The sequence below is a fragment of the Lissotriton vulgaris genome, chromosome 1_1 (assembly GCF_964263255.1).
Source record: "Lissotriton vulgaris chromosome 1_1, aLisVul1.2, whole genome shotgun sequence".
Taxonomy (NCBI): Eukaryota; Metazoa; Chordata; class Amphibia; order Caudata; family Salamandridae; genus Lissotriton; species Lissotriton vulgaris.
This window is the reverse complement of record NC_141685.1, coordinates 1,889,546,827-1,889,570,064: the sequence shown is the minus strand read 5'-3', so window position 1 is coordinate 1,889,570,064 and position 23,238 is coordinate 1,889,546,827.

Genomic DNA, 23,238 nt, shown 5'->3' with positions numbered 1-23,238 from the left:
GTTTAATCCTTGAGTAGGAAGGGGAGAGAAATCTTCAACCTTGCATTTAGTTCAGGGGTCGTTGTGCTGATAGGCGATTGCATTTCCCTCGCCTCAGCCTCCAGTGGCAGGCAGCCTTGGTCCGCCCCCGGAGTGGAGCTCCTCATCCCGACCATGGCGGGCCGTTGGAAAATGTCTGAGCAAGGAGCGCAAGCGCTTTGATGAGGGCTCAACACAGTGGCCCGAGCCTCCGGCTTCTTTGTGGCACCCACTGCAAAGTTGCGATTCCCTCTTGGTTAAAAAAGAAAAGTCCGACGCGTTTATAGGCCTAAACACGCCCCTTATTTATGGACTGAAGAAAGGAAATCACCATGCTCGCCTTAGCTGATCAAACACGTTTTATTTGATCAATGGGCGTCGTCCGCCCTGAGTGGGAGGAGTTAGCAGCGCCAGGATCTGTGGGAGTTGTAGTCCTGTAAGGTGAGCGTTTTGTTAAACCCTTGAGTAGGTTGGCATTCCTTGTTTTGTTAACTGTCCGTTTAATCCTTGAGTAGGAAGGGGAGAGAAATCTTCAACCTTGCATTTAGTTCAGGGGTCGTTGTGCTGATAGGCGATTGCATTTCCCTCGCCTCAGCCTCCAGTGGCAGGCAGCCTTGGTCCGCCCCCGGAGTGGAGCTCCTCATCCCGACCATGGCGGGCCGTTGGAAAATGTCTGAGCAAGGAGCGCAAGCGCTTTGATGAGGGCTCACCACAGCGGCCCGAGCCTCCGGCTTCTTTGTGGCACCCACTGCAAAGTTGCGATTCCCTCTTGGTTAAAAAAGAAAAGTCTGACGCGTTTCGGGGCCTAAACACGCCCCTTATTCATGGACTGAAGAAAGGAAATCACCATGCTCGCCTTAGCTGATCAAACACGTTTTATTTGATCAATGGGCGTCGTCCGCCCTGAGTGGGAGGAGTTAGCAGCGCCAAGATCTGTGGGAGTTGTAGTCCTGTAAGGTGAGCGTTTTGTTAAACCCTTGAGTAGGTTGGCATTCCTTGTTTTGTTAACTGTCCGTTTAATCCTTGAGTAGGAAGGGGAGAGAAATCTTCAACCTTGCATTTAGTTCAGGGGTCGTTGTGCTGATAGGCGATTGCATTTCCCTCGCCTCAGCCTCCAGTGGCAGGCAGCCTTGGTCCGCCCCCGGAGTGGAGCTCCTCATCCCGACCATGGCGGGCCGTTGGAAAATGTCTGAGCAAGGAGCGCAAGCGCTTTGATGAGGGCTCACCACAGCGGCCCGAGCCTCCGGCTTCTTTGTGGCACCCACTGCAAAGTTGCGATTCCCTCTTTGTTAAAAAAGAAAAGTCCGACGCGTTTCGGGGCCTAAACACGCCCCTTATTCATGGACTGAAGAAAGGAAATCACCATGCTCGCCTTAGCTGATCAAACACGTTTTATTTGATCAATGGGCGTCGTCCGCCCTGAGTGGGAGGAGTTAGCAGCGCCAGGATCTGTGGGAGTTGTAGTCCTGTAAGGTGAGCGTTTTGTTAAACCCTTGAGTAGGTTGGCATTCCTTGTTTTGTTAACTGTCCGTTTAATCCTTCAGTAGGAAGGGTTTAACAAAACCAAGAGGAGGAGGAGGAATCCAAGGAGAGGGGGCCAAGACATGAGATGAAAAGGAATAGGCTCTAGGGAGCAATACCAGGAGCAGCCAGAAATAATCATGCCCCACCCACAAACACAAAATGTAGTGAACCTCATAGACATGCAACTCTAAGATAAGGAAGAGTTCAATTTGTCGTTACACCTCTCTTTTTACTCACAAACTAGAATTGATCTCTACAAATTTGTGAGGAATCTCAAACTGGCTAAATTCCATAAAAACAAGAAATTGCAAAAGCCCACTGCCATAATGGAGGACCAATGTGGTGAAATTAATCTACATGCCTCAGATTTCGACCTACTACACAATCTGTTAGAAATGGAACAGGAAACTGAAGGGGAAGGGGAAGGAGAAACCCTGGAAGAAAGACTGGAACAAGAAAGCTCCAGCATCGACATCTGTGAAGGCGGAGAAATAACATTCAGATGAGGTCCAGATATACTCCCCAACTGGCAAAGACAACATTGACACCTTTCCAGAAAATAGGAGAAAGGAAATATGTGTTATACATCTCACAGTAAACAAAAGAAAGTGAATTTGGAATACTGAAATTGTTGAATTAAGACGTACAGTGGAAAAAATATGCACCATGGACAATGTAATAGTGAAACCTTTCGATAAAGCAGGTAATGTTGTATTGTGGGACAAACAGCTATAACTAACGAAGCATATAGACACTTAAATGACTAGTAGGGTTACCCAAAAATCACTACATTGAGATACTTAAAAATGTATGCGGAGTTCACTAATTTACTCAAGGAATTGATTAAGAAAGATCTTTTGAGTTGGAAAGAACTCAATTGTTTTAAACAGTCCTATGTCAAACTGCCAATGTTTTACCTTACTCCCAAGGTGCATAAGGATGCTGCTACTCCACCTGGTCACCCAATCATTGCAGCACAAAGCAGCATCTTCACAAATGTCTCAAAGTACATAGATTTGTTCCTCAGTCTTATAGTAAGGACACTACGATCCTATATTCAAGACACTGCTGACTTTTTACACAAGATATTTGATGGGAGGAGGGCATATATCTAATGACTCTGGACGTAACAGTGTTATGTACCAGTATAAGTCATTGTGATGGCTTGAAAGTCACCAAACATTTTTTAAGGATCACAATGGTTTGAATTTTAAATTTATCAGCAAGATCTGCAAAATTTAAATTTAATTTTTGGACATCCTAGTGAGAGTTGTGGGAGAAAAGTTAGTCACCACAGTGTATAGAAAGTCCACAGCAAGTAACACTATCTTGCATGCTCACAGTTTTCACCCAGTCCCCTTGATAAAGAGTATATCCTTTGGAAAATGTTTCTGAGTGAGGAGGCTTTGTAGCATGTAGTAGGAGTATGACAAAATTGAGACAGAGATGGTTACACTTTTAAAATCTAAGGGGTAATCAGAGAGTATTCTAGGAGCAGCCTTGAAAAGTGCAAGGTCCTGCAAAAGGGAGGATGCATTGCTCACACTTAGAAAGCAGAAGACTAAGAGCAGGGTACAGAGATTTGTAACCACATACAACACAGAACATAAAAATTCATGTTTAGCTTTACAGAGACATTGGCACCTAGTTAAGAATGGCCTTGGTGATTGGCAAGGACATGTCAAGTTCCCCTCCGATATGCTTTAGCCGTGCCAGGTTCCTATGTAACCAGCTGGTTAGAAGTGACCTAGACCCAATAGGACCTAAAAAACATGACTCCCTTCTAAGGAGGGTTTCTTCAAATGAACACAATTTAAAACCTGTCAACATGGTGAGAATTTAACACAGATAAAAAGACCTTTCAACACAAACATAAGTATAAGGTGAAGGCTTACCTGTAAAAGTAATTATGTGGTCTATATCCTTATATATTTGCATATCTCCCAAAATACATATAAGTGACGTTAATTAAAGTAAACTTTTACCTATATCTGCTTACCTTCAATTTTTTTTGTTGATGTTTGCGTCACTATATTTTTATAAGCTGATATTTTGTTCATGATCTTTCCATAATATATCCAGGCAACTCCATCTATGTTTATGTATTTGCATTCGAAACCAGCCCAATGATGCCATGAATATTAACCAGTAATCTTAGTACTACTGATGCTCATCACAGTCTTTGCTTCTGAGTAAAGTAACCATCTGAAACAGGAAACTCCATTATAAGATGAGAATGCATGCCCAGACATCTTAGCTGGATGCAATAGAAAGGGGCAGATATTCCTAGAATCCGCATGAATTATTCAAGACAATCCAAAAAACTGGACAACAGGAAATGTAGAACTAAGAGTAATGAGGATTTGTGGTAAGTATTTACCAACTAACTGTGTTCCTCTTCCTCATCCCTTTCCTTACCAATAAGGGATACAAGAGCAACATAGAACCCTTAAAGGGCTTATATGCGTGTCAAACCCCAGACACCTGAAGAATACATGACTGTAAACGTTTATGAAAATAATGCAAGCAAGCAGTTGAGCAGACACCCATGCAGCAGTCTGGAACACAACTAAGGATAATGACCCTGAATTTCCACTAAGAGGGCCCAGAGAGACACAATGAAGAGCTATGAAAGCACAGAAAAACAAATGACCACTAGCAAGTCTACGCTTTGTCAGCAGGCCACACCAAGACCCTATAGTGCAGAATGTCTTATAGTACAGAAAGGCAACACCTAAGTCCCTTCTAGAGAGTGGAAGGACTACCCACTAAAAACCAAAAGGGAATGGTGCGCACAGAGAGGAACAATGACCCATAGGCAGCAAGAAGCACTACAGCTCGAAGGGATCAATGGATAATCACCCCCAAAGAACAGCCTCAAGGAGCATAAGGGAAAATATGCAATCAAACAAATTATATAAAATGTAATGGTTGAATTTAAAGGAGAAACATTTATTAGAATAGCATAGGGCACAATGCTTTGTGTCTAATTTGACATGGTTTCAAAAACTAACATCTGTGGGAAAAAGCTGGCTTCTGACAGGTATACTGATAATCAGTGGCATCTTCCAATTGTCTTTCTCTTTAAAATACTGAGATTGGGATGGATGAACATTTGTAAACCTGCAGCTTTGAAAAAAGTGTTCATAGATGTATATGAAGATGTTTCCAAATTCTCTTTGCAACAAAAGGAATCAAAGACGATTCGGTTTTAACTATGAACGGATCGGCAGAGCTGGAGAATCCTAGATGGGAGCTCTGAGGATGGATAGCTGCATTGGAGTGCAGAATGTGTGATGCACTCCAATTAGTCAAATATCTTCAGCAGGATCGACAGGCAAAACAGTCATCCTGGATATTCCATTGGAAGCATTAGCAAGTTCAACCCAATAAACAGGTTGCACTCAAGAAGGTTGAAGTCTGTGAAAATACAGAGTTTAACTTGCCAAGCAAATCCACTTGAATGTAGAATGCCATCGTTTCACAGTATTGGTAATGAGTAGAATAATACTGCATTCAGGTTTTTCATGTTTCCATCCATGTTGCTTTTATTTCTTCACTTGGAGAAAAAAAAGAATTACACAGCCACTGATGAGAAGTAAAGTTCATGTTCCAGCAAACAAATTTCAAAACCATAAAGAATGACGGAATTAATCAAAAAATGTTTTAAAGATAGTCAAGATAGATTCAATAATCTGAAAAAATGTAAATGATGCCGGTCCTGTTTGAAGTATGAAAGATGGCCTGTAATAGATCAGCAAAATGCGCTGCAAATTGAGTCTGCAAAGGCTGCTGAATCTCAAATGGTGAACCGGCTGTTTGAAGGTCAAATGATTCTGCCTCATGGTTTAAAGTGACCTCTTTTTGAGTTAAAATCTCAATGAACTTTTTCAGTTTATCAATACAAGTATTTGTCATTTTTATCATTGTTCAGGAAACACTTTCAAGTAATTTTGTTGGGGAGAATAAAAGGTAATGCCATAAAATCTTAATAGTTTTCGATCCGTTAACATATTGACAAAACCTTGAGTAACCCCAAAACAGGATTCATTTGCTGGGAGTATTTTACAATCAAGGGCAGGCTTGATGTAAGAAGGTGTACTGTATGCATCCACAGCAACCAAAAAATTGATGCTTTTGACAATAATAAAAAAGAAAGGCATTGCTTGATAAGGAGATTACTCGATTCAAGAGCAACATAAATTGTGGGTCTTCAGCAATAGAAAAAAGAGTATCTAGTATCTGCTTAATTAATAGATTGCACAATGTTTCTGTACTTGTTGCTGCGATGTACTTATAGTCCCTGCTCCCCATTGCTATTTGCAATGTATATGGACCCACTAATCCGGAGAATAGAAATGAGCGATTTAATAAAATCATTACCTACACGAATTGGTTATTGTAAGATATTGGCATACGCCGATGATGTTGCAATAATCACACCAACTCCAACGGAGCCTATCGCTCAAGTGGAAATTGAAGCTCTGAAGTTTGGAGAAATCTCGGGGTATAAGCTTAATACCGCTAAGACCCAGATAATTAAAAACTCCTATACTACCTGCGCAGATAGCCGAGCTGGAACATATTTGGGAGTGATTATATCAGCTGATTTGGATAATCTAGTGGAAACAAATATAACTCCTTTAATAAACAAAGTACGGAAGGATCTGGATAGATTAGACAACCTCCACCTATCAATTGTGGGACGAACTAATGTAGTAAAAATGCTGGTTTTGCCTAAGTTTCTTTATTTTTTTAGAGCAATTCCTTTATTATTCGAGATTAACCTATTTAGGAAGATAGAAAATATGGTCAACAGATTTATATGGGCAAAGGGAAAAACCAGGAGAGCACTCAGGTTTATGACATTGCCAAGGGAAAGGGGGAGGGTGGGCACTGCCAGATTTAAGGTTTTATTATTGGGCAGCAGCTTTACAAAATATGGTTGGTTTGGTGGGAGGGGGTGAATCTGAAGGGGGAATGAGTTGGGGTCACTGGCAATTCACGGCTTGCTATTGGGGCCAGAAGCAGAAAATCTTTTTTTAAAATACACTGAACCCAGTTATTACAAAAGGACACGGTTCAAGACACTCATTGCAGCACATACCGTGTGGAAAGCTTTCACTAAAAGATTCGGGCTTGGGCGATATAACGCATACACCAGACTAAGAGGAAACCCAAATTTACCTGCGGAAGTTGTTTCTGAGCCTATACTGGCAGAATGGGAAAGAAAAGGACTTAGAATGGTGGGAGACATTTTGGGGCAGCAAGGAGTTTACCAGTTTTCTGAACTACAAACCAAGTTTGCATTAGATAAAAGACAATTCTTTAAGTATTTACAAATTAGGAGCTTTTTTATAGTAAGAAAGGCGGCTCATCAGGATTTAGTAAAAATGCAATTATGGAAGTAATACAAGCAGGGGAGGAGTGTACCATCAAGAGATTGTATGCTGAGCTATTGATCTCAAAAGAGGACGACACAGAAAAATGGGCAACTAAGTGGAAATGCAATTTGGAAATTAGTGAGGAATGTTTTTATATATCTTTAGAAATGGGGTATACACTGTTATGCTCAGCTTCTAGGGAAGGAGAGTGGTCCACAGGAAATGCCAAGTCCATATCAGTTTTCACGTATTGTTATTAGAGAAAACACACTCAAAAAAACTCTGGACCTCTTGAGTTTTATAACAATAAAGTCTTGAAGGGGGTAATGAGTGTGTTTAACAAAATTTCTTGATATCCTTAGGCTGAATCCTTGCTCATGTAATCAGAGTCAAAAGTCCATATTATGTAGAAAAATTGCTTTTTATTAATTTAGGTAAAAACATGAACAGCTGACATGTGTTTCGCCCCCTATGGCGATTTGCGCCGGGGCTTTTTCAAGGCTGTAAGAGATCAAAAATACATCTATGAGCGCAAGTAATTGAAGGAAGTTAGACTTTGACCCCAGTGCCAGTGAGATGGAAATTAGAAGGAAAGAGTGAAGCCGTGTGAGTTAGATAGAGACTAGCGTGATTTTATAGTATACGTTTCTGATTAGGAGTTATTTGGAAAGGATGTACCCGGTGATGATTATAAGAAAAAGAAGACAAGTGGATGCATGAAAATCTTAAACCTATCCCCTTCGTGATTTATATAGCATTCGTGGTTTGTAAGGTTTTATATCTAGAGCTTTAGTCAGGTTATTTACAGAGAGTGCAATTCAAGATGTTCAGATTAGAACAGCATAAACAAAATGATATAGTTTCAAGTGATCAGAGTAGACTGCCAAGAGGGTGTAAAACGAAAGAAATAATTCAACAATATCTTCTGCATACCTATTTACAGTATAATGTGTTCATTACAGATCTTCATAATATGGGCTATTTTTTCACCAAAATATCCGGTTTGTTTCAAAGTTTCAATCTGTCAATAACAACATGTACATTTTTAGACCGTTTTTCTACCTTATATGCAAAAAATTCCATTTCAGTAAGTTTCTTTATCTAAACACGATTCACATTCTAGGGTATACAAATAATGCCACAGTCATTTCATTTTCTTTACTCCACAAAACTCGTCGAACAAGCCATATACCATATTTACAAGGTTTTTTTTAAACATTTGTAGAGCAGGTATAGCTAAAAACCCGGTGCGCAGCAGTGTGGGCAGTTAGTTAATGGGAATCGACCTAGTAGAGCGAGTCGTTTATATACTTCCATTTAAAAGGCGGTAGCACTACAATCAGAAAGGTGGCAGCATTGCTAGTTAAACATGGCAGGTTTCGAGGTGATAATGATTTATTAGAGGCTTGCTTGCGAAAAGCATTCCGTAATCTTATTTAGACTATTACGCTAGCAAGTGTTTATTGCCGACGTGAAGTCTTAGTGCGGCGGGAAAGAGCGTCCGGTATTTAGTCAAAGTGCGGTATTGAGTAAAAAATGCGGTGGCGTGGCCATAACGAAATTTTAACATAGAGGGGGTGTCCATTACGGTTGAAGACCACTTACTTGTAAGGGTGTAATCCCCAAGTCACGTCGTGATCCGTCCGCTCGGTGTTTGTCGCTTTCGCGTTTTCTATGAAACTGACATGCTGCCACTTTTAACCCGGAGAGAGAGAGGTTGACCCGGAAGTATGGGTTCCTTGATTTTACTCTCGTATGGTGTTAGTTAGCTAATTTACCTGTGCTTGAGAGCGGGGACTGCGGGAAGTATATTTCAAAATAGGTTCACTATTGTCTGGTAATTACTCATGTTTTTGTATATGTTCGGGTATTGGTAAGACCTATCTTCAGATAACCCGGAGGTTGCAGGCGCGGTGACGTATGTTTGGTCATAGTCGAGGATGGACTTATTTGTATTTTTATGCTCCGCCATTTTGGAGTGGTAAAGGTTCGATGACTATTATATTTAGTGATAGTAATGGGCATAATTGATGTTCATAAAGCGACGTGTTTAAACAGCAGTTACCAGACTGAATGTTTAGTCAAGATTATTATTAATATTGTAAACGGTGGAAGTGTGAAAAGTTTTGGTCGGGGAGGTCAACGAAAATAGTAAACAGAGAGGAGGGGTAACCACACTCCGTAAGGTGTGGATTGGACAACAAAATCAGTATATTGGAGTCGCCATTTTAAGGTGGTGAGCTTATTATGAGTTGTTTTATCAACGAGCAGGGCGAGTGTTCATGAGAACAGCATGTTGTTACAATAATTACAGCGAGGGTATTATAAGAAGAAGTTTGTTAAATATTAACGGTGGAGGAGTGCAAAGTTATTTATCGGAGTAGTCTACATCAGTATTTAACAGATGACAGGGATAAACCCACACAGACTAATGTGAATAAGCATCAAAATCAGTATGTAACAGTTATATCATATGGACAACACATATCTGCTCTTTCGTTTGTAGCTTTGATCAATATATGTATGGATTCAAGAAAATGTGGTTTACATAGAAGGGAAGATAATGTCCGCAGTTTGGCCAGTCTAGTGCTTTTAAGTTCGTTCTATAGTATGTAAAAGGTATCTGACCATAAGAGTAGACAGGCCACAGCTTCCTTATGCAAGGCTCTGGTTTGCAGGCGCAGTTTATTCCAGCCAATGGTGCCATTCATATTCTTGATTTAGGCCTTTTTCCACTGTTTCCATTTTTATAATCAGTGAGCTCTCTTCTCTACGTAGGAGGCGGTCTAAATCACCGCCACGTTTTGGTGTCTTTATTCTTTTGATGCCTACAAAGGAGAATGTTAGGTTATGTTCATCATGTTGCAAGTAGTGTTCCACTAATGATTGTCTCGTGTCTGATTTGTGGATATTCCAATAGTGTTCCTGGATGCGAATTTTGAGGGGTCTCCTTGAGCTCCCAATGTAGTTTTTGCCACACGGGCAAGTAATCAGGTATATTGTATTTGTGCTTTCACAATTGATAAAGTCATTGATTTTGTATCTATGTCCATTTATGTTGACTTCTTTTGTCTTGGAATTGCCGAGTTTGCAGATTGAGCAATTTGTACATGTGTAGAAGCCTGTGGTTTGTGGTGGAAAAACCCTAGGCTTGTTTTTTACTTCAAAAAAAGAGGGACAGAGTATGTCACGTAGGTTCCTGCTTCTAGAGAATCCTAGTTGTGGCTTGTCAGTTAGAGAGTCTGATAGAGTGGGATTGTCTCTCAGTAGATGCCAGTGTCTGTTAAGGATTTTTCGGATTGTGTGTTGTCCACTATGATATTCAGTATTGAAGCGGATGATAGATTTTTTCTCTTTGGTGATGTTATTGTGAAGTAGGGATTGTCTGTCAGTTTTTAAGAATTTCTCTTGTACTTTGGATAGTGATTGTTCGTTATAGCCTCGTTGTTTAAGTCGTTGTGTTACTTCCTCAGAGTAGCTTTGATATTCTTTGGTTGAACTGCAATTCAGACGGGCCCATCTATATTCTCCTCCTGGAATGTTTGCAATTGTGTGTTATGGATGGCTGCTGGAGGCATGGAGAATTGAATTGACAGATGTTGGTTTCCTGTGTATTTTTGTCTGTAGTTGTTGTTCCGAGACATAGATAGTTAGGTCCAAAAAGTCTATTTCTGTTCTTGAGATGTTGTATGTTATTTCAATGCCCCATCTATTAGGTACTAGAGACTTGATGAAGGTTCTCAGTTTCTGTTCGCTGCCCTGCCAGATTAGGAGAATATCATCTATGTAGCGGCCCCACATAATTATATTATCGATGACATTGTCAGATCTTTCTTGCCAGAGCCAGTGTTCTTCGACTGCTCCCATCAGAAGGCAGGCGTAGGGCGGGGCAAATTTGGCCCCCATCGCAGTCCCTTGCATTTGGGCATAGTACTTGCCGTTGAAGAGGAAGTAATTATTGAAGAGGCAAAATTCTAGTAAATCCAAGACCATTTTATTTCGTGCAGTTAGATGGACTGATCTGGTCTGTAGATATTTCCTTGCTGCAGCTAGGCCATCAGAATGTTTAATTGAGGTGTACAAACTACAGATATCAATTGTAGTGAGCAGATAATCATCTTGCCATGTTATGTTTTTGAGCTTTTGTAGGACATCTTTGGTGTCTTTAAGGAAAGACGGTAGCGCTTTCATTAGAGGTTGTAATTCCGCGTCTATAAGTGCTCCCACATTTGAACAGATAGAGTCTATGCCTGCTATTATTGGTCGTCCTTTAGGTATTCTTCTCGGTTTATGTACCTTAGGCAACAGATATAGTGTTGGTGTGATTGGGTTTTTGATAAAGAGTAGATTTTTTTCTGCTGTGCTCAGTAGACCTTTTTCATAGGGTAAAAAATGTGTCAATAAAAATATTTTTTTAAAAAAAATGTTTTAAAGATAGTCAAGATAGATTCAATAATCTGAAAAAATGTAAATGATGCCGGTCCTGTTTGAAGTATGAAAGATGGCCTGTAATAGATCAGCAAAATGCACTGGAAATTGAGTCTGCAAAGGCTGCTGAATCTCAAATGGTGAACCGGCTGTTTGAAGGTCAAATGATTCTGCCTCATGGTTTAAAGTGACCTCTTTTTGTGTTAAAATCTCAATGAACTTTTTCAGTTTATCAATACAAGTATTTGTCATTTTCATCATTGTTCAGGAAACACTTTCAAGTAATTTTGTTGGGCAGAATAAAAGGTAATGCCATAAAATCTTAATAGTTTTCGATCCGTTAACATATTGACAAAACCTTGAGTAACCCCAAAACAGGATTGATTTGCTGAGAGTATTTTACAATCAAGGGCAGGATCCAGAGGATTACAAGTAACGGTGGGCGGCCAGCTACCGCTCCGTCTGCGGAGTGTGCGTAGTGCCGCCTACTCCGCATTTTGCGGAGCTGGCGGAGCCAGGCGGCACTACGCACGCTCCGCAGACGGAGCGTAGCTGGCTGCCACCCGCCTCCCTCCCGCCCTCCCTAAATACTTTAAAATAAAGAAATGCAATAATTTTAAAAGCACTTACCTTGCCGCCGCTGGCCGCCGCGTTCCCCGGGGCTCGTTATCTTCCGTCTTCGGTCTTTTTCAGTAATGCGCATGCGCGGGCGGCCGCGCATGCGCATTTTCACGAGAAAATGCGCATGCGCGGCCGCCCGCGCATGCGCATTATTGAAGAAGACGGAAGATAGCGAGCCCCGGGGACGCGGCGGGCAGCGGCGGCAAGGTAAGTGCTTTTAAAATTATTGCATTCCTTTATTTTAAAGTATTTAGGGAGGGCGGGAGGGAGGCGGGTGGCGGGGCTGGCGGCCAGTGGTTTTGCGGAGTGGGGCTACGCGGAGTGCGGAGGTGGGCGTAGTTTCTCGCCCACTTCGCGTAGCTCCGCGAAGCCCCACTCCGCGAACTCCGCCCAGGGTTAATTACAAGGCCTATATTAGTACATGCAGATGTGCCAATAAAAGCGGGATTGTCTTTTACCCAACAACTTAATGCAAAAGATCATTTCTAGGCTTGATGTAGGAAGGTGTACTGTATGCATCCACAGCAACCAAAAAATTGATGCTTGACAATAATAAAAAAGAAAGGCATTGCTTGATAAGGAGATTACTCGATTCAAGAGCAACATAAATTGTGGGTCTTCAGCAATAGAAAAAAGAGTATCTAGTATCTGCTTAATTAATAGATTGCACAATGTTTCTGTACTTGTTGCTGCGATGTACTTATAGTCACTGCTGTGCATATTTTAAGCTCTAGGATAATGGAGTGTAAGAGATACCTCTTGAAGAGATCAGCAGATATGCAGCAGATAACTCTGCTTTATTCCCCAAGATTACCTATGTAATAGTGCAGGTGGTTCCCAATGGGAAGGGAAAGGGCAGCAATGGAGACGCTTTGTGAACTTGGGATTATTGCATGGGGCGATTTTTTTACGGATATGGTACTTTGCGCTTGGTAACAAATTCAGTTACAAGTAAGCCACCTAACCTTGCTTAGCAAATTTCATTATTACCATGCATGTCATTCGTTGCGCACCCTGTTAGATGATGAGTTGTCTGAGCCTCTGAAAATGGCCCCTCTCACTTATCTATTGCAGACCCAATCTCCCCAAATAGCGATTTTGATATCATATACTTTTGCGTAAGAGGATAGGTGCCCATGTTTCTGTAGAGCTTGTCAGGAATGGCAAAATGACTTAGGCACAGAAATAACCAAAAGGCAATGGCCTTACTGCTGCTTGGTGATTTGTACCGTCCTGTTGAATGGGCGTCATCGACTGGTGCATTTTAAATATCTTAACCGGGTACATTATACTCAGGTATGCTTATTCAAATATGGATTGAGGGATGATTCCTGTTGCCCGAGGTGTGGGGCAGAGGGGCTAGCTTTGTGCATATGGCATGGTATTGCCCTGGGGTACACCGTTTTTGTCTTGCAATATTTTAAATTTTGTGTGATGTTACTGAATAAAAGACTGCCAGAGCACCTCTGTTGGCACTTTTGAATATCATAGACAGAGGAGTAATGGGTATACTCTCTACCCTGTGGGGAATAAAAGTGCCATTCTTCACTAGGCTACTGGCCTCAGAGATCACAGCTATAGTGTGGGCTGCCACTGAGGGTTGTCTCAGAGGGCCCCTATAGCAGTCCAATTCAGGGAACTGCATGCAATTAAAATCACCACCCCACATCTGCTGAATATTGTCATAATTAGCTAACTTAATATGTAGGGGTGATAAAACTGTGGATCATCATAATTGGATCTGTAAATCCTGACCAAAAAGACATCAAAATGATCCCTACGACAACGCACCACTACACATCACCCTCCTGTGTCCACTCACACATCCTGTAACTAAAGTCATGACCCCCCAGCGAGCCCATACAAGGACCCTCATGCATGAGTCGTGAACCCAGCAGCTCAGCAGTTGACACGCCTACGTCCCTCAGTAAGCAGCCCAGTATTAGAGGCTAAGTGAGTCTCCTGCAATATGGCTACATCAATCTGGTGTCGCTGTAGGTACAATACTACTTTATGGATCTTCCGACTATCATTCAACCCTCTAACAATCCAGGTCAAAAAGCACAGCTTAGTCCTATGTTCAGATGAGATATCAGTGTCCGCCATCCCAACAGTTATCTCCCAACCATCCCACAAACAGCAAGTAAATGCAGCCCATTAGATTATTCAATTTCTGTTCATGGTTGTGCAACTCAGTTAACTGAAAACTGCTATTCCCTTCACCCATGTCATGTCCTGCAACATACGACATAGCCACTCATATCCCATCCCTCACCCTCCCAAATCCCCAATCAACATACCCCTAAAGGAACCGCGTGGAACACATATGAGGGCAGATATTCCCGGCCAAACACTCCTACAATTAAAAGTCACCATAACAAACATACTTCTGTGCCACTTCTCCTCACAAAAAGAAGCATTCTTACATAGGAGATTTTAAGAGTGTCCTATAAGGCAATTCCCATCCAACACAACTATTCTCAGAGGCTTCCAAAGGGCATGTACAGCAGGAAAACCACTCATTCCGAGAACCGCGCAAAAAGCAGGATCAAAGTACAGCACTTCTGCCATGTCAGTCATAAAACAAGTATACATCATGAAACATATCTGTGACATTTTACAAAACTGAAAAGTGCAAAAGGCAGGAAAAAACTGCAAGGATAGTATTGAAATAAATCATTAATCCTATTCGTCAAGCTCATGGGAGTACAGCTGACCCTCCTCCAAGTGTTCTGATGATCCATGACCAGCTCTAGTAGTTTCATGACATTTGAGAAATTGTTGAAATGTCTTGGGATCATTAAAGATCTTAGTCTGTCCACCGACAGTTACTCTCAGTTGTGCTAGGTAAAGCATTGTATATTCCATGTGAAGCTCACGTAACTTCCTTTTCCCGGTATAAACTGCCTCTTTGCCTCTTGCACATGCAGGGTGAAATCAGGGAAAAGAGAAAGCTCTGCACTCCCATAGCAGACGGTCTGTAATTCTCTAGCAGACATAGTGCGGCATTCCAGTCCCTATAGTTAAGTAGAAGTGCTATATTTGGACTTGGCTTAGCTCTGACATTCTATCCATTCTGCAGGATAGGGAATCCATCTTACCGTCAATTGAGTTGAGACTATGCTGCATCGTTGTCAGAATTTGCCGTAGTTCACTTTCCAGCTCCACGCCAGGGGTATCAGAGTCAGTTTCAGACATAATTGTGCCATTCTCTTGTGCCCTTGCCGATTTATGTTACTCACACTGCAATTTAGGTTGATTTTTACAGAGTTTACCAATTGTAGCAAGGACAACAAGAGACAGCACATTCACCATGTCCAAGAGGCGTTTGGTGTGTGGCAACACTTGATCACGGTACTTACAGATGGGAATTGCAAACAACCACCATGATTACGCCACATCAGTGTAAGGCACCATTTACGCATTAAGTCTGATAAAGATGCATCACAGCCACAGTCTACTGTACCAGTTACTGCCAATACTGTTTGTGGACTAAGAGAGGGACAATAAATAAGTAGACTGCAGGAGCACCTTATTGAAGTACATCAGGTGTGGCCCGCCTTAGGCAATGACGAGCTCTGCAGCATAACTAAATAAAGCCAAGCAGTCCTCACCAAACAATATTGCAGAGCAGTTCGAAATATCTTTGGCCTCAAGGTAATCCCTTCACAGTCACTCACTACATGAAGTAGAGATCAATGCAGCACCTACGCAAAAACAATAGTTGATGGACAGAATGCAGAACAATGTCATACATTCACCCCAGTACAGAGATCTGGGCCTAAATCCATCGTTTTTTGCACCCCACACCACCCCAGTTCAGACATGGCCATATGCAAACCAGCCTTGACCCTGTGCCTCATTGGAACAGTCCAGCCCGAACTGCCAAGCCATGTCTTCCCTGGACCGGAATCAAGCATCTAGGACGGGTTTCTGGCTATCAGCCGTCATCAACCAGGATAGCTTGACTCCAGTGGTGTGGAGAGCACGGGACTCAAGTCTGAGCATACCCTTCACACTCGGGGTGACTAATGCAAAAACAACAGTTGATGGACAGAATGGAGAACAATGTCATACATTCACCTCAGAAATCTGGGCCTAAATCCATAGTTTTTTTGCACTCGACACCACCCCAGTTCAGACATGGCCTTATGCAAATCAGCCTTGACCCTGTGCCTCATGGGAACAGTCCAGCCCGAACTGCCAAGCCATGTCTTCCCCGGACCAGAATCAAGCATCCTAGGACCAGATTCAGGCTATCAGCCCTCATCAGCCAGGATAGCTTGACTCCAGTGGTGTGGAGAGCACGGGACTCACATCTGAGCATACCCTTTGCAATCGGGGTGACAAATGCAAAAACAACAGTTGATGGACAGAATGCAGAACAATGTCACACATTCATCCCAGTACAGAGATCTGGGCCTAAATCCATAACTTTTTTGCACTCCACACCACCCCAGTTCAGACATGGCCATATGCAAATCAGCCTTGACTCTGTGTTTCATTGGAACAGTCCAGCCCGAATTGTCAAGCCATATCTTCCCTGGACCGGAATCAAGGATCCTAGGACCGGTTTCTGTCTATCAGCCGTCATCAGCCACGATAGCTTGACTCCAGTGGTGTGGAGAGCACGGGACTCACGTCTGAGCATACCCTTCCCACTCGGGGTGACAAATGGAAAAACAACAGTTGATGGACAGAATGCAGAACAATGTCATACATTCACCCTAGTACAGAGATCTGGGCCTAAATCCATCTTTTTTTTGCACTCCACACCACCCCTGTTCAGACATGGCCATATGCAAATCAGACTTGAGCCTGTACCTCATGGGAACAGTCCAGCCCGAACTGTAAAAGCCATGTCTTCCCTGGACCGGAATCAAGCATCCTAGGACTGGTTTCTGGCAATCAGCCGTCATCAGCCAGGATAGCTTGACTCCAGTGGTGTGGAGAGCATGGGACTCAAGTCTGAGCATACCCTTCCCACTCGGGGTGACAAATACAAAAACACCAGTTGATGGACAGAATGCAGAACAATGTCATACATTCACCCAAGTACAGAGATCTGGGCCTAAATCCATCGTTTTTTTGCACTCCACACCACCCCAGTTCAGACATGGCCATATGCAAATCAGCCTTGACCCTATGCCTCATGGGAACAGTCCAGCCCAAACTGCCAAGCCATGTCTTCCCTGGACCAGAATCAAGCAACCTAGGACCGCTTTCTGGCTATCAGCCGTCAGGATAGCTTGACTCCAGTGGTGCGGAGAGCACAGGACTCACGTCTGAGCATACCCTTCCCACTCGGGATGACAAATGCAAAAACAACAGTTGATGGGTGTGAGAGTTTCATTGGTTCAGATGCTCCGTCCATCACCACCCCCTTTTGTACCGCTCTGTTCGCCATAAGTTGGCAGGGTATGCTCAGACATGAGTCCCTTGCTCACTTTGCCACTGGATTCAAGCAAGCCTGGCTGAAGACAGCTGTAATGCTAGAAACCGGTCTTAGGAAGCTTGAATCTGGTCCAGGGAAGGCATGGCTTGGCAGTTCGGGCTGGACTGTTCCCATGAGGCACAGGGTCAGACTGATTTGCATATGGCCATGTCTGAACTGGGGTGGCAGAGTGGGCTAAAGAACGGTGATGGATTAAACCCAGATCTGTTGACTGGGTGTGAGTGTTTGATTGGTTCAGATGCTCCGTTCATCACCACCCCCTTTTGTACTGCTGTGTTCGCCATAAGGTGGCAGGGTATGCTCAGACGTGAGTCCCTTGCTCACTTTGCAACTGGATTCAAACAAGCCTGGCTGAAGATGGCTGTATTGCCAGAAACCGGTCCTAGGAAGCTTAAATCCGGTCCAGGGAAGGCATGTCTTGGCAGTGCGGGCTGGACTGTTCCCATGAGGCACAGGGTCAGACTGACTTGCATATGGTCATGTCTGAACTGGGGTGGCAGAGTGGGCTAAAGAACGGTGATGGATTAAACCCAGATCTTTTGACTGGGTGTGAGTGTTTGATTGGTTCAGATGCTTCGTCCATCACCACCCCCTTTTGTACCGCTTTGTTCGCCATAAGTTGGCAGGGTATGCTCAGACACGAGTCCCTTGCTCACGTTGCCACTGAATTCAAGCAAGCCTGGCTGAAGACGGCTGTAATGCCAGAAACCAGTCCTAGGAAGCTTAAATCCGGTCCAGAGAAGGCATGGCTGGGCAGTTCGGGCTGGACTGTTCCCATGAGGCACAGGGTCAGACTGATTTGCATATGGCCATGTCTGAACTGGTGTGGCAGAGTGGGCTAAAGAACGGTGATGGATTAAACCCAGGTCTGTTTACTGGGTGTGAGTGTTTGATTGGTTCAGATACTTCGTTCATCACCACCCCCTTTTGTACCACTTTGTTCGCCATAAGTTGGCAGGGTATGCTCAGACGTGAGTCCCTTGCTCACTTTGCCACTGAATTCAAGCAAGCCTGGCTGAAGACAGCTGTAATGCCAGTAACTGGTCCTAGGAAGCTTGAATCCGGAACAGGGAAGGCATGGTTTCGGGCTGGACTGTTCCCATGAGGCACAGGGTCAGACTGATTTGCATATGGCCATGTCTGATCTGGGGTGGCAGAGTGGGCTAAAGAACGGTGATGGATTAAACCCAGATCTGTTGACTGGGTGTGAGTGTTTGATTGGTTCAGATGCTCCATATATCACCACCCTCTTTTGTACCGCTTTGTTCGCCATAAGTTGGCAGGGTATGCTCAGACGTGAGTCCCTTGCTCACTTTGCCACTGGATTCAAGCAAGCTTGGCTGAAGATGGCTGTAATGCCAGAAACCGGTCCTAGGAAGCTTGAATCTGGTCCAGGGACGGCATGGCTTGGCAGTTCGGGCTGGACTGTTCCCATGAGGCACAGGGTCAGACTGATTTGCATATGGCCATGTCTGAACTGGGGTGGCAGAGTGGGCTAAAGAACGAGATGGATTAAACCCAGATCTGTTGACTGGGTGTGAGTGTTTGATTGGTTCAGATGCTCCGTCCATAACCACCCCCTTTTGTACCGCAATGCAGCACCTACAGCACACCACCTGCTAGGAGCTTCATGCACTATGTAGGTCACCCACTAGGCCCGACTTCCCAGCAGGACACTGCTACACGGAGCAACGAATGGGCAGATCAATATGCGGGCCGCCTCTCTCAACCTATCTGCGATAATCATAGTGGCAAGCCATTGCCCACACCCATCTCCGCAGGGGGACACAGGACAAGAATGACCGGTTACTCAGGGTAATATTCATTACTCCGAGTCGTAGCCCTCCCCGTCCAAGTCCTAACTACATGAGCATAGCTCCTCCCACCAGAAACTCCCATGCAACTAAAAACTCATCCCTTCCCTCCAGGTCACAACCACGCCCTGAGGCATGTAATCAAGTGACCCGCCCATCCACATCCTGTCCCACCAAGCACAAGAAGCTGAACAGGGAGGGAGGGATGGGAACATGGACTGGGATGGGGAGGGCTACGACTCGGAGTAATTAATATAACCGGTGAGTAACCGGTCATTACCTCCTCATCACCCCTCCCCGTCCCAGTCCTAACTACATGAGCAAATAACAAAGCAAGAATCGGCTTCACTCAGTACAAAAAACAGACTTTATAAGCACAAGCAGAAAGTCACACAACCTGAGGGGAACGCAACACTGTGATCCCAAACCCAGGAGACACAGTCCCACCCATCACCCAACGTGCATGGGACACAAACGTGTGAGGAGAACACCAAGCAGCAACCCTGCAGAACTCGGATATGGAAGCCACCTTGGAAGCAAGCCAAGGACGCAGCCACCCCCAGAGTCGAACATCCATGAACCGACCCGGGTGCCAACACACCACTAGCCGCATACGCAGGCCCCACAGCCAACACAGCCACCGACAGAACAGCCCCAGAAGGATCAGACCTCGACCAGCAAGCACAAAGGTCACAAAAAAGGAAACCACAGCACAAAAAGGCACAGCACGTAGGAAGCACCCCTACAGAGCCTGCCCAACGGCCAAACAGAGCAGCTGCACCAGAACCCCAAGCAGTGAAACAAGTAAAGAATCCTGGGAGCAAAAGACCGGTCACAGGAGGAGACAACCCCACAACAACCAGGACACCAAGGGACCATACCAAAACCCAACGTCCGGCCCAGGACATGGGAGCAGAAGGGCACCCGGACCGCCAAACAAACACAGCCACAGAAGGAAAACACCCCAAAATCCGAGAGGTACAGCCCCACAACAGCCACTCTGCCAGTAGCAGGTGGACCAAACACCACCAAGCCAGAAGGGGAATCAACAGCAACCGCCAGCAGGGCACCACAGTCAACCTCAACAACAGAGGGAACTAAGGCCCCAGGACAAATCTGGAGCCACCAGGACAAACGAGGCCTGACCCAGTACGCAGGACCCGTGGAATCAGAGCAAACAGGGGAAAAGCCACAGCAGGTCCCCTCCCACCGGAAGGACCGGGAATCCACCCACCAGACAGCGTCCGGGACCCCAACCCATGTCACCAGGCCACCAAACACCACCTCGTCTGGTCCAACTCGGACAGGGAGGGAAACACCTCGCTCAGGCGAGCCGCCAACAAGACCAAAAAAACCCCGACAGATGTAAAGCCCTCAGGGACAATAAGCATGAGACCGCCTACCGGCAGAACAGCTGAGTCAGCAAGGCGAGGGAAGCCATCTACGCCCCCAATAGTGGTTGAAACAACACACCACCATCCACCACCCTCCAATTTGAAGACAAATCCGCCTCCAGCACAGACCACAGTCCCCTAAAAAAACAGAGTCTGAAAATTTGCCACGTTAGGACACTTAGACAGCATGAGCAGGATTCAAACCCTTGTTCAATGAGATCCTTAGCCACCACAGGCACAAGACTTACCAAGGAGCTATAGCTCCTGGTTGCACCAGAGCCAACACCACCCCCGAACACAGGTCACCGGTAACGGTCAGCCCCTGGGACACAAAGGGCGAGTCCTGATAAGAAATGCACTGCTTGAACAAGCACCACAATAGGATACATCAACATCAGGGGCAGGAGCCGGACGCATGCCCCACAAGACTGTGCTACCAGAGGCACAAGACCTACCACTGAGTAATAGCACCGTGTTGAAGAGGCCACGAACCACCAGGCACCAGGACAACCCCAGGCCAATGGTCACACTCCCCTCCCCTGGAAACAACAGCTCACAATCCAGAGTCGCCAATGATCCCAAAAAAACAGGACAGGAGACACTAGTGGGAACAAGAGCAAACGGGACCAAGTAACAAACACCACAGTAGCGGACAACAGCCCCCAAGCACTCAGCCGCCGGCGAGGAGAGGAAGACTGAGCCCCCAACAACCAACCCAGATTGCGCAACAGAGCCAGTCCGCAGGCACCAACAGTAAGAACTTACCCACAGTGGCGGCGAAAAGCCCCTCAAAGAACAGCAGATCCCGGGAGGGGTAAAGAAGGGCATAAACCAAGCCCAGAATCCACCCGAACCGAGGAAGGAGCCAGTAAACTCCCCGGGATGGGCCGGAGCCTGACGGAAAAAAGGGGAAGAATCAACCAACCGTCCAAGGAAGGGGACACCAGGACCCCGAGCATGCAACAAACCCACCAAAGGTGCCAACACTACAGAAAATGCCCTAGGAGATGCTGACAGCTCAAAAAGGAATATACAGAACCGGTAAATAACCACTCCTCACCGAAACGCAGGAACCACCGAGAAGGCGCATGTACCGACACACAAAAGCCGGCGACCCGGAGAACCAGAGAAGCCAGGAAACCTCCCACCGATCTGTGTTTAGATCTGTGGCAGGATTTGAACCCTTATCCTGTGAGAGCCCATGCCATCAAAGGCACAAGACTTGCCACTGAGCTACAGCACCATGCTAAGAAGGGAAGAAACAACTGAAGCAACACCATAACAAGGGACCAAAGAGGGAAACACAAGGTCACAGCCTGCAGAACCAGAACAGGACGGCAGCACCCATATGGCTTCAGGAACCGAAACAGGACACAGCAAACCCCCACCTGACCCAGCCGACTCACAGGCACTCTCATCACAGCCCCTTCAGAAACTAAGTCCCGAACATCGACCAACAGAAACCGAGATGTTGCCAGAGAACACGGACAGCACAGTACATAACCACTGAGGGAACTCCAAACATGATCCAGCAGCCCAGCCGGATCACCAGTAAGCATGGGCGAATTTTACGAATTCGCAATCCGTGAATTGGCGGATTTGCGAAATCGCGATCCGCAAAATTCACGAATTTGTGCGAATTTGCGGATTTTTGTTTTTTTGCGTGTTCGCGGGGTTTTTTGCGTGTTTGCGGGGATTTTTGCGTCTTCGCGAGCCGCTTGCATAGCGAAGTTACCCATGCAGTCGTTTATGGGAGAGGGAGAGAGAGATAGATAGATAGATAGATAGATAGATACAAAGGGAGAGAAAGAGAGGGAAAGAGAGAGGAAGAGAGAGAACGAGAGAAAGAAAGAGAGGCCGGATCTCTGAAGGGCCAGATTCCTGAGTTGCCCCTACAGAACATACAGCTTTTTATTTTTAGCAAATTCATATGAAAATTGTGCTGTAAAGGTCTCTTTTAGTTTAACCCCTCCTGACAACTCAAAATGGGTGTATTTGCCATCCTCTCCCTTCTTCCTGTTTTTTATATCTGTAAGTGCTTCCTGATGAGGTTTAATTCCTTGGACAGGTGCCTCGTTGCCTACTTGTAACTATTCTCTGACCCTGCTTCAAGGGTAAGAGCAGGGTCAGAGAATAGTTGCAAGTAGGCAACGAGGCGCCAGGAAGCAATTAGCAGCAGGTGTCCAAGTTGAAGTTAATTTGTTTGTAACCCTTTTGTAAAAGGTTACAAAGAAATTAGGTTCAACTTTTGCACCTGCTGCTGTAACCCTTGCTTGGCTGAAAATTCGTCCCCGCTGATTCGCGGATTTTACTGCGATTTCGCGAGATTCGCGGATCGCGAAATCGCGGAAAATCCGCAAATTCGCCCGCGAAACGGATTTTACGCCCACCCTTAATCACCAGCATACCCAATGACCACGAACGAACACATCCCACATGGGAAAAAGATAAGAGACGAACTCCAACTGGCACCCACAACAAACTCCACCCAGCGATATGACGAGGAGGGACCAGAAGAAGAAGAGAAGTAGCCAGTTCACCCTGGAACTTGTGGAAGGAAGGGACACCCCGGCGACGTCCCATATCACCAAGTGGCAGGG